The 16,381-nt window shown below is 47.1% G+C and overlaps 1 long non-coding RNA gene across 1 annotated transcript in view; it reads left to right on the top strand.

Moving 5' to 3' along the window:
- Window positions 1-224: 224 nt before the first annotated feature.
- LOC132817455 (uncharacterized) overlaps window positions 225-16,381 on the top strand; it is a 63,054-nt gene continuing 46,897 nt past the window's right edge. Inside the window, exon 1 of the long non-coding RNA XR_009644885.1 lies at window positions 225-314. This is a non-coding gene — a long non-coding RNA (uncharacterized LOC132817455). The remainder of the gene's footprint in view (window positions 315-16,381) is intronic.

The raw sequence follows: 16,381 nt of genomic DNA, 5'->3' as shown, positions 1-16,381 counted from the left end.
TATTTTTGCCTCTGTTGTGGCTTGGTGTCATATTTTCTTCTATAGCACACCTTAGCAAGTGGGCTTTAACAAATCAAGCTAATTATTCTCAATATTTTATTCTTTCAATTTCAGACTCTGTTTCTCTGTAACATGCATTCTTGCATACTCATGTGATACACACCAATTCTGTACAATAATTCTGATACTGTTTTCTCTCTGATAGGAGCACGGTCTAGTGAGAAGGTTTGTTATGATGTTCTGAATAAAGCAGGAGATACATTTGGAAACTGTGGCGAGGATGAAAACCATATACACATAAAGTGTCTCCCTGAGTAAGTATTCCAGAAAATCCAGTTGATATAGAATGACCGACATCATTGCAGAATGTTTATATTAAGTGAAATTGAAAAAGTGCTTACTTTTGAAATTGCTAATTATTTTATTATGTTTTAAATGAGGAAAATATAAGTAGAAATTTTGGGCTGAATTTTACCAGAGAATTGACAGTCAACTTGAGCAGTTTTCATCTCAGGTTTCTGTCAGTCCAAAACAGTGAGATTTCTCATGTAAATCTCAGAAACTTTGTTCAAAGCCGTTGCACCTAGCGTCAATGGTGCCCCTCACTTCTCGCTTACATGAGACAGATGTACTCACATTTACTGGATCCTCCTGGGATTCCCATCATTGGGTCTATGTTTAAAATCTAACTGTGTACAGGTCAACCACTGGTAAGGAGGAGCTGTCCTTCACATTTCACATAATACCAAGAAAACCAAAAAGAAACATTTCCCAGGGAGAATAGGTGTCACAACTGATACATCATTGCAAATACTATTTAAGAAGCAGACAATGCAGGTTTTACATCACCTGATCTTAGAACTCTTTCGATGTGGCTGATACTCTATCCCGAATGTGCTGTGGAGACCAGCTCATTGTTCAATGTGAGACCATTACACACAGGAAAGCCTTTCAACAGTTAAAACCATTTACCTTTATGTAATGACAGCACAAACGAGAACTAAAGCCTGTTTCTGATTCTTGGAAAACACAGGCACAGCTTGCCTTTAAAACAATAACAAATTTAGTGAATGAATGGTCACTGCACCCCTCACTACACACAGTTCTCATCCCTCCTTCGCCTGCTCCACTTGTGTACAGAATATTGTGATAGGATCACGCTGCACATTATTCAACATGTTCTGAAAGGCCTCCCCAGTTGGCAAAAGCTTCAACTGGTCTATTATCAGTTCCACTGATATCCTGGTCAAAGAGTGTATCTATGTTCAGCTACAGTCAGAGGTTTCACAATGGAACCATTAACCATGGCAGCAGAGAGTAGCCCTTGTTACATGTTCGGAGATAATGTTTTTGAAGAGAATCCAAGGCTATAATTTCATGAAAGCTTTATTTCAGTTAACCATGGTGCAAAAGACTGACACTCACACAGATTACTAGCTCGCAACATGTAGACAACAAATTCACACCTAATTACTGCTGATTTAATATCAAAGTGCCATACACAAGAAGGGCTGGTCTCACAATAAATGCTGAGTGTAACTTCTCTGCACCAATACCTGACGAACAGATACAAACTTACATGGTGTCAGAGACTCATAAAGCATTGAAACAACCTTTTTGGCCCACCATTTCTTTGCTGAACAACAAACACCAAACTATAAGTTGTCCCACAGAGACAAGGAAGGGACGGTAAGTTGAAAGAATCTTGGGTGTCAAGGGATAAGGAAGCTTACTTAAGGTTGAGGAGGCAAGGATCAGAGAGGGTTCGAGAGCCATGAAAAAGCTGAAGCAGCTAGAGTTAAGGAAAACCCAATGGCTTTCTACAGTTATGTGAGGAACAAGAGGATGGCCAGAGGGAGGGTAGGTTGATCAGGGAAATGGAGGAGGTAGGGGAGGTCCTTAATGAATACTTTGCTTCAGTATTCATGACTGAGGGGGACCTTGTCATTTGTGAGGACAGTGTGAAACAGACTGATATTCTCAAACAGGTTGATATTAAGAAGGACAACGTGCTAGAAATGTTGAAATTCATTAAGATAGATAAATCTCCTGGGCCAGACAGGATATACCTCAGGTTACTACAGGAAGTGAGGGAAGAGATTGCTGTGCCTTTGGTGATCATCTTTGTGTCCTCACTGTCCACTGGAGTAGTACCAGATAATTGGAGGCTGGCAAATGTTAGTCCCTTGTTCAAGAAAGGGAATAGGGATAACCCTGGGAATTACAGACCAATCAATCCTCTGTTGGTGGTGGGCAAATTATTGGAGAGGATTCTGAGACACAGGGTTTATGATTATTTGGCAAAGCAGAGTTTGATTACAGATAATCAGCATGTCTTTGTAAGGGATAGGTCATGCCTCACAAACCTTAGGGAATTATTTGTGGATGTGACAAAACACATTGATGAAGGTAGAGCAGTGGATGTGGTGTACATGGATTTTAGCAAAGCATTTGATAAGGTTCCTCATTGTAAGCTTATTCAGAAAGTAAGGAGGCATGGGATACAGGGAGAGTTGGCTGTCTGGATACAGAATTGGCTGGCTCACAGAAGACGAGAGGGTTGGAGTAGATGGAAAGTATTCAGCCTGGAGCTCAGTGACCAATGGTGTTCCGCAGGGATCTGTTTTTTGTGATTTTAATAAATAACTTGGATGAGGAAGTGGAAGGGAGGGTTAATACGTTTGCCGATGACACGAAGGTTGGTAAAGTGGTCGATAGTGTTGTAGGTTGCAACGGGACATTGACAGGGCACAGAACTGGGCTCAGAAGTGACAGATAGAGTTCAACCTGGAAAAGTGTGAAGTGATTGACTTTGGAAGTTGAATTTGAATGCAAATTACAGGGTTAAAGGCAGTATGGAGGAACAGAGGGATCTTGGGGTCCATGCATATAGATACCTTAAAGTTGCCACTAAATTGATAGGGTTAAGGTGGTGTATGGTGTGTTGGTTTCATTAACGGGAATTGAGTTTAAGAACTGTGAGACTTTGCTGCAACTGGAAAGGTCACACTTGGAATATTGTGTCCAGTTCTCGTCACCTCATTATAGGAAGGATGTGGCAGCTTTAGAAAGGGTGCACAGGAGATTTACCAGGATGCTGCATGGACTTGTGAAGAAAGGTTGAGGGAGCTAGGGTTGTTTTCATGGAGTGAAGAAGGACGAGAGGTGACTTGGTAGAAGTGCACAAGGTGATGGGAGGCAGAGAGTTTTCTCCAGGGTGGAAATGACTATCACGAGCAGTCCTAATTTTAAGGTGATTGGTTGAATGTTTAGGGGAGATGTCAGAGGTAGGTCCTTTACACAGAGAGTGGTGGGTATGGGAAATGCACTTCCAGCAGTGGTAGCAGAGTCAGATATTTAAGCGACTCTTGGATAGGCACATGGAAGATAGGTTCGTCTCATCTTAGAATAGGTGAAAAGATTGGCACAACATCGAGAGCTAAAGGGCTTGTGTTGTACTGTTCCATGCTCTCTGTTCTATTCTCACTAATCCCATTTACCTGCCCTTGACCATTAGCCCATAATGCCTTGGTATTTTAAGTATTCATCCAGATGCTTTTTAAATGTTGCGAGTGAATCTGCCTCCACCACCATCTCAGGCAGAATGTTTCATATATCTATTACCCTCTGGGAAAAAAAGTATTCTTTCCCATACCTTCTATAAGTCACTTACTCCTCCCCTTAAACTTTTGCCCGTTGATCTTAGGCACATCTGCCGTGGGGGCAGTGATTCTCATAATCTAATCAATCTATACCCATCATCATTTTGGATACCTAAATCCAATTCCACCTCGGCCTCCTCAGCATCAAGGAAAACAAACTCAGCCTATCCAGCTTTTCCTGATAACTGAGAAATTCCCTTGGTTATTATCCTCCGCACTCTCTCCAGTACAATCAGATTCTTTTGCCAGTGTGACAAATAAACTACACACAGTATTCCACCCTGTTGCCTAATCAATGTTTTATGAAGGTGTAAGATGAGTTCCTTCCTCCTATCTTCCACCTCCCAGCTAATGAAGGCAATTCTTCTTCAGCTGCCTGTGCTGACACCTTCAGGTATCTATGGACTTGTACACCAACGTGTTTTTGTTCTTCATTACTCTTTCGGGATGTACCATTCATTGTTTCTGTCCTTCCCTTATTAAACCTCCCAAAATGCATTACTTCATACTTCTATTGGGATTAAACTCCCTCTGCTAATGTCTTGCCCAATTTACCAGCTGATCAATATCAAACTGCAGGGTGAAACCATCCTCTTCAATAGCAGTAACACCAATGTTCGTTCCACTTGCAAACTTGCTAATTATACCTTCTATATTCACATTCAAGTCGTTAATGCAATTACAAACAGCAAGAGTCCCAACACCGATCAATATGCTACATCGCTGGTCACAGGTCTCTAATTACAAAAAACAACCCTCCACCATGACATTTTGCCTCTTATTTGAAAGCCAATGTTTGATCCAATTTTCCAATTTGCCTTGATCCCACTGGTTCTTTCCTTCTGAAAAGACCTTCTACGTGGGACTTCGTTAAAAGCCTTCCTGAAGTGCATAAACCACTCCAACTGTACTACCCTCTTCAATATATTCAGTCACCTTTTGAAAACACTATCAATCAGACATGATCTCTCTCTAATGAATCCAAACTGACTGTCTCTGATCAATCCTTGCCTTTCCAATTAATCTTCTCCTTCAAAACTTTTTCCAATAATTTCCCAGCTACCAATGTCAAACTATTTGATCTGTAATTACTTTGTCCATCTCTGCCCTTTTGTCTCTAATAGGTTCCTATTTTCCCCCTGGTAAACCTCTTAGCTTAACATACCTAGAAAAAGGTTTCTCTTGATCCCAACTGCCAAAAATATCTCGTGTCCCCTCTTTGCCCTCCTAATTTCCTTGTTAAGCAATCTCCTACATTTCCTCTACTCTTGAACAGCCTACCCCAGTGCAACCGCACTGTACCTGATACATGTTTCCTTCTTTAGCTTGACAAAACTCTCAGCATCACATGATATCAAGGATTCTTTGGACCTGATGCCCCTGTCCTTCACTTGAGAGGAACATTCTAGCCCTGAATTCTCACTGTACTACTTTAAAAAGACTCCCAGTTTCCAAATATAGACTCAGTTGTAAGTAAGCTACGTAGCTGCAGCTAATATATACAACATACAACATTACAGCACAGCATAGACCCTTCAGCACTCGATGTTGCGCCGACCTGCAGAACTAATCTGAAGCCCATCTATCCTGCACTATTCCATTTTCATCCATATGTTTATCCAATCACCATTTAAATGCCCTTAATGTTAGTGAGCTGCAGGCAGTGCGTTCAACACCCCTACTACTCTGAGTAAAGAAAATACCTCTAACATCTGTCCGATAACTATCACCTCTCAATTTAAAACTAGGTCCCCTCTTGCTAGCCATCACAATCTGAGGAAAAAGGCTCTCACTGCCCATCCTATCTGACTAATTAACATACGTCTCAATTAAGTCACTGCTCAACCATCTTCTCTCAAATGAAAACAGCCTCAGGTCCATCAGGATTTCCTCATAAGGCCTTCCCTCCAAACCAGGCAACATCTCAGCAACATCCGAACATTTTCCAATGCCTCCATATCCTTCCTATAATTCGGTGACCAGAACTGTACGCAATATTCCATGTGCAGCTGCACCAGAACTTTGTCGAGCTGCAACATAACCTTGTGGTTCCGAAACTCAATCCCTCTACCAATAAAAGCTAACACACCATATGCCTTCTTAACAAGCCAATTAACCTTGGTGGCACCCTTCAGGGATGTATGCACATGGACACCGAGATTTCCCTCCTCTGACCATTAGCCCAGTATTCTTTATTCCTGTTGCTCCTTCCAAAGTGAATCACTTCACACCGTTTCCACATTAAACTCCATTTGCCACCTCTCAGCCCAGCTCTGGGCTGCCTATCTATGTCCCTGTGTAACCTGCAACATCCTTCTGCACTGTCCATAACTCCACCAACTTTAGTGTCACCCACAAATTTACTAAACCATCCTTCTCATCCCTTATTCAAGTCATTTATAAAAATGTCAAATAGCAGTGACCCCAAAACAGATACTTGCAACTGAACTCCAGGATGAGCATTTCCCATCAATCACCACTCTCTGTCTTCTTCCAGCTCGCCAATTTCTGATCCAAACCATTAAATCCCCCTCAATCCCATGCCTCCGTATTTTGTGCAGTACCTACTGTGGGAAACCTTTTCAAATGCCTTACCAAAATCCACATACACCACATCAACTGATTTACCCTCATCCACCTGTTTGGTCACCTTCTCACAGAACTCAATAAGGTTTGTGAGGCATGACTGTCCCTTCACAAAACATAGAACATAGAACAATACAGCACAGAACAGGCCCTTCAGCCCTCGATGTTGCGCCGACCTGTGAACTAATTTAAGCTCATCTCACCCTACCCTATCCCATCATCGTCCATGTCCTTATCTAAGGACTGTTTAAATGCCCCTAATGTGGCTGAGTTAACTACATTGGCAGGTAAGGCGTTCCACACCCTTACCTCTCTCTGAGTGAAGAACCTGCCTCTAACATCACCCCTCAATTTTCAGCTATGCCTCTTTGTTCAAGCTAATGTCATCATCCTCAGAAAAAGATTTTCACCGTCCACCCTATCTAATCATCTTGTATGTCGCTCCTAATTTCCCTGTTAGCCTTCTTCTTTCCAATGAGAACAGACCCAGGTCTCTCAGTCTTTCCTCATCAGACCTTTGCTTCAGACCAGGCAACATCCTGGTAAATCTCCTCTGCACCTTTTCCAAAGCTTCCACATCCTTCCTGTATTGAGGCAACCAAAACTGCACACAATATTCCAAGTGAGGCTGCATCACGGCTCCAGAACTCAATCCCTCTACTAATAAAACCTAACACACTGTTTGCCTTCATAATAGCACTATCAACTTGGATAGCAACTTTCAGGGATCTATGTACATGGACTCCAAGATCCCTCTGCACATCCACACTACCAAGAGTCTTTCCATTGACCCAGTACTCTGCCTTCCTGTTATTCTTCCCAAAGTAAATCACCTCACACTTAGCTGCACTGAACTCCATTTGCCATCTTTCAGCCCAATCTGCAGTTTATCCTATTTCTACCCTCATCATCCTTTTATCCCTCACATACCTATAGAAAGTTTTAGGGTTCTCCTTTATTCTACCTGCTAAAGACTCCTCATGTCCCTTCCATGCTCTTAACTCTCTTTAAATCCTTCCTGCTAGTCTAACACTTCATCACCCTAGCTGAACCATCTCACTTCAATGTCACATAAACCTCCCTCTTCTGCTGAACAAGAGATACAATTTCTTTAGTAAACTATAGTTCCCTTACCTTATCACTTCCTCCTTGCCTGACAGGGACATACCTATCAAAGACACAATATCTGTTCCTTAAACTAGCTCCACATTTCGATTGTCCCTGTCCCCTGCATTTTGCTGCCTCATTCTATACCTCCTTAGTCTTGCCTAATTGCAGTATAATTGCCCTTCCTTCATTTATAACTCTTGCCGTATGGCATGTACCTATCCCTTTCTATCGCTAAACTAAACATAACTGAATTACATCACTCTCTCCAAAGTGCTCACCTCCCACTAAATCAAACACCTGGCCTGGTTCATTACCAAGTACCAGATCCAGTGTGGCCTCCCCTCTTGACAGCCCTTGTCAAACCGTGTTGAGAATCCCTAATCAATCTATTCCTTGCTCGATAATTATAAATCCTGTCTCTTATAACTCTTTCCAACATTTTAGCCACAACCGGAGGAAGCTCACCGGTCTATAATTAGTAGGGTTGTCTATACATCTGTTCTTGAACAAGGGGATAACACTTGCTATCCTCCAGTCCTCTGGCACTATTCCTATAGTCAATGACAACAGCACCACACTAATCTTGACTCTCATAATCCTTTTATTCCTGATATACCTATCCAAAACTTTAGGGTTTTCCTTGATTCCTACCTGTACCCTCCTGGCTCTTCTGAACTCTCTCTTTAGGTCCTTCCTGCCTAACTTGTAACTCTCAGGTGCCTGAACTGAGCCTTCATATCTCATCCTAACATAAGCCTTCACCTTTCTCTTTATTAAACCACAGCTCCCTTGCTCGGCCATTTCCTCCCTGCCTAATGAATGCATGTTTATCGAGGACACACAGTAGCTGCTCATTGAATAAGCTTCACATTTCAATTGCAGTTTCCTTCCCCATCCGAGACATCCTAAATCTTGCCTAATTGCACCGTAATTGCCTTTTCCCCAGCTGTAACTGTCTGCCCTGCGATATATACTATCCTTTCCATCGCTAAAGTAAAGATAACTGAATAGTGGTCACTATCAGGGCAGCATAGTGGCTCAGTGATTAGCACTGCTGCCTCACGGTACCAGTGTCCCAGGTTCGATTCCAGCCTCAGATGCTTGTCTGTGTGGAGTTTGCACATTCTCCCCTTGCCTGTGCGGGTTTCCTCTGGGTGCGCCGGTTTCCTCCGACAGTCCAAAGGTGTGCAGATCTGGTGAATTGGCCATGCTAAGTTGCCCATAATGTTAAGTGCATTAGTCAAAGGGAAATGAGACTGGGTGGGTTCCTCTTCGGAGGTTCGGTGTGGACTTGTTGGGCCGAAGGGCCTGTTTCCACACTATAGGGAAACTAATCTAATCTAAACACCAAAATGCTCACCTACCTCCAAATCAAAAACCTGACCCGGTTCATTGCCTAGTACCAAATCCAATGTGCCTTGCCCCAGGATGGCCTGTCTACATACTATGTCTGGGATCCCTCCTGCACACATTGGACATAAACTGTCCCATCTAAATTACTCAAACTGTCGTATTTCCAGTCATACAGCTGTCACATCTGGCCAATTTTGTTGATTCAATGATATCCTCAAAGGTATTGGTGGAATTTTCTGACTCATTACATGACTGCCAAATCATCGTTATCTTTCTGGGTATATTTACACTTTGTGTCACACAAATTGCTGATGCATACGCTGTTGGTCATTCCATTCCACTGGGTTACCTATGAGCTAATACTACCCTCTGGGATCATAATGTGTCACCACCTTCGCAGGTGATAGCTGTTTCTTCACTTCCCTGAAAGCTATGGCTTTCAAAAGTGATTCACAATCACTTCCAAGGCTGACCCTTTTTGAAGGGTTGGTGTAAAGATGGCCGAATGGAGGCTAGATTGTGCATGAACTTTCCATAATAATTCAGGCTCCAAGGAAAGTCCTAAGCTCTGGTACAGACATGGGAGCTGGGCACTGTTCATCGGTCTCAGTTTATCCATAAAGAGTGTAATCCAGTCTTGTCGACCCATTGCCCAAATAGGTCATTTGGGGAGTCTGGAACACAGATTTCTCCCTTCTAAGGCATATGCCTGCCAGGGAAAAAGATTCCTGATGAAGGGCTCTTGCCCGAAAGGTCGGTTTTCCTGCTCCTTGGATGCTGCCTGACCTGCTGTGCTTTTCCAGCATGACTCTAATCTAGCCCCTGTAATCTCCAGCATTTGCAGTCCTCACTTTCGCCTGCTAGGGAAAAATGTCTCAGAAGTATGATCTGTAAGTCCTCCTAATTGAACTTCCCTGTTATTAGCTTGTCATCCAGATGAATGGAGGCCTTGCCAAGTGCTCTCCACTGTCTGCTCAAACATTGCACAGGCTGACAATACCCAAAAGACAGTCTCATGTATTGGTTAAAAAAAACTGTGGATTTTAATTATGGGCTACTTCGGGAAATCCTCATGTAGCCATGATTTGGAGATGCCAGTGTTAGACTGGGGTGTACAAAGTTAAAAATCACACAACACCAGGTTATAGAACAGCAGGTTTAATTGGAAGCACACTAGCTTTCGGAGCGACACTCCTTCATCAGGTGATAGCGGAGGGCTCGATTGTAAGGCATAGGATTTACAGCAATAATTTACAGTGTGATGTAACTGAAATTATACATTGAAAAATACCTTGCTTGCCTGTAGAGTTCTTTCATCTGTTCGAATAACATGATAGTTCTACTTATTTCATGTGTAAATCACAAACCCTTTTTTTAAAAGTTGCATTCTCAGGTTAGCTATAACAATTGATGTTAGCTAGACAATATGTTGAAGGTGTTAGCCCCCGTGTTCTCTGTCTATGCCATGATGTTTAGATTGATTCTAATCTAAAAGGTGGGATAGCAGAGTTTTACATAAATTCATGCAATTTTTGAGCAAAGGACAATGTAACTCTGCAAGTACAAATTCACCCACAAAATATATGTGTGCATGTGGGTCTTTGTCTGTCTGGGGTGGGGGTTGTGAGTGTGAGAGAGAGTGTATATATGAATATAGAGTGTCTTAAGTCTCTGAGAGGATGCCTGTGTAAGTGTGTGTGTCTGTAAGGGTGTGTGTTGGAGTGCCTGTGCTGTGTGTGTGTGTGTGTGTGTGTGTGTTGGAGTGCCTGTGCTGTGTGTGTGTGTGTGTGTGTGTGTGTGTGTGTGTGTGTGTGTGTGTGTGTAGTGCAGTGGTGGTCACCTGTAATGCTCGGCCACTTTCCTCTGCTGCCTGTCCCAATGTCCACCCTGGAGGATGGTCACCCGAAGGTCCGAGGTTGAATGTTCTGGACCATTGTATAATTTCAGTTACACATCACACTGTAAATTCTTGCTATAAATCCTGTGCCTTACAATTGTGTCCTCCAATACCACCTGAGGAAGGAGTGGCGCTCCGAAAGCTAGTGTGCTTCCAATTAAACCTGCTGAACTATACCCTGGCGTTGTGTGATTTTTGATCATGTAATCATAATTGCAAGTCCACATGGCTCGCAACAAGATTCATAAAAGATAGTCCCCCACCAGCTATGCAAATAAATCCTCCATGTGAGAGTTTGGTCATTTATCCAGCTGCAAAAAGTGGTTTGCTGCATGTTTAAAATCCTACAAAGGGGAACTGACCTGTTGGGCTTCACTATCGGTGCTGCCCATTCCACACAAAGATGGGGTCTTTGCTTTCCAGCCTTCTGACTTCTGCCTCTACTTTGCTGATCAGGAAAATGGCACTGGACAGGCCTTACAGAATCATGGATTTGCTTGCTGCTCAACATGGAAGGTGGCCTAGCCTCCTTTGATAGACCTTCCTGAAAACCTCTGGGTATTAATTAGGGCTTCACTCAGGCAGCCATTTCCTCATGGAAAAATACTGAACTAATCTAGCTGAACTTTTCTCAACCATTTTGCCACATCAAACTTCAGCCTGAGGCTTTTTGGACATTTAATGGTCATTGAACCAGCTGCTTCCCATAAGAGACTGGAACCAAAGTTGTACCCGTAAATCTAAAAAATTCTCCGCAGTAGGTTCTGAGTTTGCTGTTAAGAGTTTGAGTTGAGCGCAAGTATTTTGAAAGACTTCTTCAGCGATCATTGAAATGACTGCACTGGTAACTCCTGCCATGAAAACTGGGTCAGCATTTAATCAGACTTTTTAGTTTGATTTGCTCTGATTTGGACATTGCTGAGCAATTTAACTGTTCCGAACGAGATGCAGGTAAACTTCCCAGGATGTGCACTCTCCTGGATACTGGCATATGAGTTGTCATTTTCAATTTCGGTCTGGTGGGATTCCTATGCTGTCTAGAGTCCGCATACCAGCAGCAACTACTGGTGCTGGCCCAGACCCTGAAGAGCATTTTAACCAGTTGGCCGAGATTTGGCTTTGTTTTGGGGTTTTGCTATCGACTAACCGAGAGTCTGTGCAGTATGTGTACTGAGTGAGGCTATGCAATTTCCTTCACTTCAGGGGTGCTGTCAAACTGATGAGGATATCCTTCTCCATTGGAATATCCTGTAACTCAAGGCTCCACTGGCTGCATTTTCCAATGATAAGGCCAGTTATAGTGCCTGATTGAAATCCAATTGGCCTTCAGCTGGTTGATGTTTTTGTATGGTTGCATTCTTAGTCCCACAAATCAAATAGTTTCTCGGCATTTTATTACGGGTTAAGCCAAAGTCACATGCCTCTACCAGTCATCTTAACCTGGTCCAAAATCCAAATGCAGATTTCCCTTATTCTCGAAATGCTGAATAAAACCCAATAGCATTGAGAAATAGAGGAGTTTTGGGGTCATCATATTCCTTAAATAAATGGGTCAACTCTTGAATGGTTTAGGATCTGGTGCCTCAGAGAAAGTCAGGATCCTAGTAACCTAAAAAGAAGTGGTTCCAGAATTTGTCAGGAGAATTACACGTTACATTTCATCTGCCCCAATGACATTTGCCCATAAAAAAAATCCCCACTTTTTCCACTTACTGGACACATTCTTTGACAGCAGGAACAAATGAGTGAAACACACCCTTTTTTCTAACTGTCACTGAAATATCTCCACAACGGCTGGTATCCAGTCACCAAGTCACCACTTATTTACACATGGGGAGTTCTTGACAGTGACCCAGCTCCCACAGAGCGAGCTCTCAGAGCAAGCAGGATGCCCAACACCCTTTTTTAAAGTTTTCATTTCTAAGTCGCCCTTTATTTACACATGGAGAATCCTTTGCATGGTCCAGCTCCCTCAGAGTGAGGAGAATGCCTGATACTCCTCTTTATTTTAACTACTTTTAAACCCCGGACACTCCTGGTGATTTGTTTTTCATTTTTTTGTACAAATTCTCCACACTATTGCCTAACTGCAGTAGTGCTTATTTCTTCCCCAGCACCCACTTTGTGTGAGTGTGCAGGTGTGAGACACAGTGAAAGACACAAGGTGTACGAATCGTCATTCAATTCCCACCACCAGGAAAGTAGGAAACACCCGAGTGGCCCGTGACAAGCAGTGCCCTTCACATCAAAGGGCAATGCTGTGTGATCAAACAGTGAAGGGGAGGGCAGAGACTAAATCAAAATAGAGTTGGAGGGGGAAATGATGCACTCCACTCCCTGCGGCGCCCACCTCTCCCTGAACAACTCCAGGGTGTTGGTGGACACCGCGTGCTCCTTCTCCAAAGACACCCGGCCCTAACGTAACCGCGGAAGAGGGGCAGGCAGTCAGCCCTAATGACCCCCTCTACAGCCCGCTGCCTGGACCTGTTTATGGCCAGTTTGGCCAGGCCCAGCAGCAGACCCACGAGGAGGTCTTCAGACCTGCCCTCCCTCCTCCGCACCGGGTGCCCGAAGATCAGGAGCGTGGGACTGAAGTGCAACCAAAAGCAGAGGAGAAGGTTTTTAAGAAAATCAAAAAGGGAGTGCAAACGCCACACCCAATATACGCGTGATCCACAGACTCCACAACGCCACAGAACTAGCAGTTGGGCTGGGAGTCCGTGAACCACCGCAATCTGCGGTTGCAGGGCACTGCTGCGTGCAGGACCCTCCACCCCAGATCCCCAAGAGAAAGGGGGAGGACTCCTGCGTAGAGGGCCCTCCACTGGGGATCCCCACCGCCCGGTGGCAAATGGGCACGCCAGGGTGTGTCCGGGCGGTGGATGAGGGAGAAGAGGTGGACGGTGTGCAGCAGCAGTCTGTACAGGGCCCGCCTTTTAACGTCCTTGAAGGGGACAAAATTAAAATTTCGGAGGCGGCTCAGGTTGTGGGGCACAGGCTCCCGCGGGAAGTACGGGACCTTGGGGCCAATGTGAAATTCCGTCCGGGCTGGGGTGAGCGTGGACGGGATCCCACAGCACACCTGAGCGTCCTCCAACTGGTGCACTACGTCGGGTCCGAGCACTGCCATTTTAAGGCGTCGGATGCCGGTGGCCACGTACCGGACGTCTACCGCTGCCCTGCTCGCTATGTCTTGCGGCAACGTCCAGCCCAGGCCCCCGGCACCCAGCACGTCCCCGACCCTGGTCACCCTCGCCGCCACGGCCCTCCCCTCCGACAGCCACTCGAACCCGCGAGCACGGAGGTGCGGATTCCTGAGCAACGGCTCCCTGACGACAGCCGCTACTCTTGCCGGAGGGTAGGCGTAACACGATTCGACCATGTTCCAGACAGTGATCAGGTCCTGGTAAAAGACAGGCAGCACCTTGAGGGCGACCTCCAAACCATCACGATCGACGAACAGGAGCTGCGTGTCGTAGTTGAGGTTACGCACCTGGCGGAAAAAATACGTCCCCAGGGCGCACCACCTAGGAGGAGGCTCGACGTAAAGGTATCGCTGCAAGGTCTGAAGGCGGAAGGTCGCGAACTGGGTGCGGACGCACACCAGCGACTGACCGCCCTCCTCAATGGGGAGACTCAGAACCTGCGCAGCGACCCAGTGCATCTTTTTGTCCCAGAAGAAGTCGACCAACGTTCTCTGGATGTCAGCGACAAAGCCAGGAGGAGGGACCAAAGTGACCAGCCGGTACCACAGCATGGCGGCCACCAGCTGGTTTATGACCAGCACTCGGCTCCTGTAAGATAGCACTCGGAGCAGTCCTGTCCAGCGGCCTAGGCGAGCCGAGACTTTGGCCTCCAGCTCCTGCCAGTTGGCCGGCCAGGATTCCTCAGTCGGGCTGAGGTAGACCCCCAGGTAGAGGAGATGGGTGGTACTCCAGCTGAACCCCCGAAACTCCTCCGGCAGGGAGTCCACCCGCCACGGACCCACCAGTAGCCCGGAACATTTGGCCCAGTTGATCCTGGCGGAAGACGCCGCCGAGTACACGGCCTGGCACTCGCGCATCCTCCCCAGGTCAGCCGGGTCGGTGAAAGTGAGGAGCACGTCGTCGGCGTAGGCCGAGAGGACCACCCCCGTGCCCGCGCCACGCAGAATCAGCCCCGACAACCTCCTCCGCAAGAGGCGCAGGAAAGGCTCCACGCACAGGGAATACAGTTGGCCGGACAGGGGGCAGCCTTGACGCACTCCTCTCCCGAAGCGAAGGGGCGCCGTCAGGGACCCGTTGACTTTAACCAGACACTCTGCGGCGGCGTACAAAAGTCGGATCCGGGCGACGAACTGCGTCCCGAACCCGAACGCCCGCAGAGTCCCGAGCAGGTACTCGTGATCGACCCTGTCGAACGCCTTCTCCTGGTCGAGAGACAGGAAGGCGCTCGGCAGACCAGCCCGTCGACAGAAATGGATCAGGTCCCGGACCAGATGGACGTTGTCTTGTATCCTCCGGCCCGGGACCGTGTAGGACTGGTCCGGGTGAATCATGTGGGCCAGCACGGAAGCCAGGCGAGAAGACAACACCCTGGCAAAGATTTTGTAGTCCGTGCTGAGGAGGGAGACCGGACGCCAGTTCTTCAAAGAACGAAGGTCCCCCTTCTTTGGCAGCAGGACGATGACCGCCCTGCGCCAAGAAAGGGGCAGCTCTCCGGCATTTAGACACTCCCCCAGGACCTGTGCGTAGTCGCTCCCCAGGACGTCCCAGAACGCCCTGAAGAACTCCACAGTCAGCCCGTCCAGCCCCGGGGATTTGCCCCTCGAGAGCCGGTCGAGGGCGCCGGTCAGCTCCTCTAAGGTGACGGGAGCGTCGAGCCTTCCGGCGTCCTCCGGGCTGAGCTGCGGCAGGTCCTCCTACAGAACTCTGCGAGCGTCCTCGCTGGACGGATCCGGAGAGAACAGGGCCGTGTAATAGGATCGGACGTGGGCCCTGATACCCTCCGGATCCGAGACGAGGGACCCGTCGTCGGCCAGCAGCACAAGGAGCTGCTGACGGGTGCCGCGCCTTTTTTCCAGCGAGTAGAAGAAGGGGGAACCGCGGTCCAGGTCCTGGAGGAGCTGGAGCCGCGACCTCACGTACGCGCCCCGAGCCCCGACGAGCTGCAGGTCCCGGAGCGCGGCCTTCTTCTCTTCGTACACCCCGCGCAGGGCCGGGTCCGCGTCGGGCTGACCGAGGCGTGACTCCAGGTCGAGCATCTCCCTCTCCAACTCCCCGATCCTGGATTTCCGCCTCTTCGTCGACCCCCTCGCGTACTCCTGACAGAAGACGCGGACGTGAGCCTTGCCCACGTCACACCGTAGCCTCAGGGAGGGGAAGCTTCCCCGCTTCCTTCTCCAGCCGGCCCAGAAACGACGAAACGAGTCCCGGAACCGCTCGTCCTCCAGCAGCAGGTTGTTAAAGTGCCAGTACGCGGAGCCCAACCTGGCGCCGAACAGAAGGAGTTCCGCCCACACCAGGTGATGGTCCGTGCACGACACCTGCCGCATGGAGGCCTTCGGAAAACAGGAGGCGTACGCCCGCGAAACGTACAGGCGGTCGATTCTGGACGCTCCGACTCCAGGCCTCACGAAGGTGAAGGCGATGGAGTCAGGATGGAGATTCCGCCAGACGTCCACCAGGTCCAAGGACTTGACCAAGTCCCCCAACCTCCTCCCCGACGTCGAACTCGTGCGGGCACCGCCGTGGTCCCTGTCCTCGAGGACGCAGTTAAAATCTCCCCCGAGGAC

This window comes from Hemiscyllium ocellatum, chromosome 1 (assembly GCF_020745735.1).
Source record: "Hemiscyllium ocellatum isolate sHemOce1 chromosome 1, sHemOce1.pat.X.cur, whole genome shotgun sequence".
Lineage (NCBI taxonomy): Eukaryota > Metazoa > Chordata > Chondrichthyes > Orectolobiformes > Hemiscylliidae > Hemiscyllium > Hemiscyllium ocellatum.
Note: the sequence above shows the minus strand (reverse complement) of the source record. Positions and strands in the feature narration are given on the sequence as shown.